We start from the raw sequence: 3,041 nt of genomic DNA on the forward strand, positions 1-3,041 counted from the left end.
CATTTCTGATCCAGTCTTGAGCGCTCAATCCTTGCACGAAGAATTGTACATAGATCTGCTTTGTTCTGGCTTAATCCAGGGTAGGGGAGTCCACGACTGAAAATCCCACCAAGTCCAAAAACCTATGGGGTAAAATCTTTAAAAAATGGTACAAGCCAGGATACGGGCTAATATACTTGTAGCAGACGGAATTGCAACCAACATAAGCAGGAACAAATTCTCCCAGCTGGAGATTTCGAGTGCACTTCCTTCCTGGCTTGTCCAATCAGAAGTCAGCTTTCAGTCATGTGATCGAATTATATTTTGATACATTTTTATGTAATTATTTTTGTTATTTATTTGCTGTGTTCTTTGACTGAGAAGCGCTTCTTGTCGCCCTTAAGTGAAAACAAAACCAAAATAATGGTTGTGGCCCATCTAATGCGTAAGTCCTGTTTATTTATTTTATTTTTTGAACGATTAATGATTATGTAGGTACAATTTTTTTCACTTGAAATTCAATATTTTTTTGTTATTATAATATAAAAGGGCCAAATCAGGTAAAAATATAAGTGCTTATTTACACAAGGTCCAAATTAAGGTCTATAACACACTCTTTCTTCCTAGATCTTGGACTGACAACAAATCCATATAGAACGGACCTGTCGCCCCCAACTTCTCTATTGGGACTCAACAGACCTCACACGGCTCTTGGGCTCAGGGTTCAACTAATACAAACAACCCAACATGTTTATCTCTACACACGGACTTCAATGCGGTACACATGCTGTAAGGGATTTGTCAATATTCACCGATGCCAGGTATCATAGCCGTGGCATGAACATAAATAAATATCTATCAACCCTTAACAAGAAAATAAAAGGTGTCAGTATGTACGAGCCTTTTTCAAGTCTCACACAAAACACACATTCATATTTCAAGCTGTCATATACATACGCGCACACAAACATACGCGCCCACGTCCACACATGTACACATATTCACGTTCGCGTACATACACTCACATTCAATATGGATATACACACACGCTTACATATACACATGTACTCACACACGCGCACACGAACACACACATGGACGACGTCACTTCCGCTTTCTAAGGAAATACAGATGCGCAAAATACACTCTGAAAACGAGTATAAAACAAGGAGACAAGCTGTTTCTAATTCTCTTTTTAGGACTAGCTCTCGGCTAGAGAGGTTGGGCTAACCAACCGCCTCCCCTTTGGGAGGCGCACGCTCGCGCGTCGTCAACACCCCTGCGACTATGTATGAGGCACGAGCTAAAGACTGTATGTATACATTCTCACTCTTTCTCTCTCCATCTACTACTGGCCACTAAGAACACCTTCGCGTAACTGACTACTAACTGATGACAACTCTAATATCCTCCTCCTTGTCTACACGATGGACTATCATTCTCAGTTTTCACTATAACATTTATTTCTCTTCCCACGCGCGAACAAACAATAGTGACCCGAACTTGAGATGAAAACACATTTCCTTTTCTTGCTACAACACCAGTCCTGCAACGAACATTGGTTACATACGCGCGGACATGTTATAACTAAAATGTTCATTTCTTTCAACAGCAAATAAACGACGTTTATCTTATCCATTAATTGAGTTCTTTGTTTCCTTCAATTCCATTCGTTTCATTATTCTTTTGTAACTGGATTGGGGTATTTATATATCCTAGTCCCCTACAAGTAGTTAGCAATATGAATACCGGTTTAAAATTTCTAATTGATAATTTATTAGTATTGGTATAATCACAGTGATATATTTATATATATATATAAATATATTTATATATTTTTTTTGTATATGTATAAAATGCCATCTTTCTGCCAGAAGCATCATGTTTTTTTTATGTATGTGTGCATGAGAGAAGAAAGGGTAAAGTTTGTTTTTGATTCCAGAATCAAATGAGAGAGTCTTTCTGGGCTGAGGAAGTGATGTTAAAAAAAAAATAAGGTAAAAAGGAATTAAATTTCTTCTTAGAATCTTTATCTCTGTGGCAAAATCTAAACGTAGATTCCATGAACAAAGCTTCTTTCTTAGAAGTGCACGCCTGTGGAACTCTTTTCCGTATACCTGCTTTCCAGCTGACTACAATATGGCTGTCTTCAAGTCCAATGTAAACAAGTTCTTGATGAGCCGTTCCCCTTAAGTAATCCAATTTACCAAATTTACATTTCTACTGATTACTATGATATTGTCCTTTTGACCACTGTACACTCTTTAACCCTCATCCTCAAGTGGCTGTTGGGTCTCGATAAGTGGTGATTTCCCTTGTAAAAAAAAAAAAATTGAGTTTGAATTGATGCAATCTTTTGGCATTTGGAATGAAAACTCATCCATATCTGAAAACACTATCAATAATTCCCGTCAATCTTTATCTGTGCCTAAATAAAAACGTAGATTCCATGAACAAAGTTTCTTTCTCAGAAGTGCACGCCTGTGGAACTCTCTTCCGTCTGCCTGTTTCCCACCTGACTACAACTTGGATGTCTTCAAGTCCAACATAAACAAATTCCTGATGAACCGCCTGCTAAAGTAAGAAACTTTGGATTCTTTCTGCTGATTAATAATGAAGATCAAAGTGAAAATAAAACTGCATCTCTTTCAAGTCTGTTGAATTACGAGGGACGTGCAATAAGTAATGCCCCTGGCCCACTTCCCATAGCAGTAGAGCAACGAAACTTGGCACAGTTATTAGTCTTTCTCTACATAGGAACCACCCAGAGTTATGCATTTCTCCCATCGTTTGATGCAGCTCTGGAGACCGTTTGTGTAGAATACCCCAGGTTGGTCCTCCAACCACGACGTGACTTCAGAAATCAAGGCTGCATCATCTGGGAAACGCTTTCCTTTAAAAAACAACTTCATGACTGGGAAGAGGAGAAAATCAGAGGGTGCAAGGTCAGGAGAGTAGGGAGGATAGGGAAGGATTTCATAACCACACGCCCTTGCTTCTGATCTGACGACATGCGAGTTGTGGCCCGGAGTGTTGTCCTGTAGGAGGAGGGTACCTTTGCT

The sequence above is a fragment of the Euprymna scolopes genome, chromosome 38, assembly GCF_053919585.1.
Source record: "Euprymna scolopes isolate OS-2025 chromosome 38, ASM5391958v1, whole genome shotgun sequence".
Lineage (NCBI taxonomy): Eukaryota > Metazoa > Mollusca > Cephalopoda > Sepiida > Sepiolidae > Euprymna > Euprymna scolopes.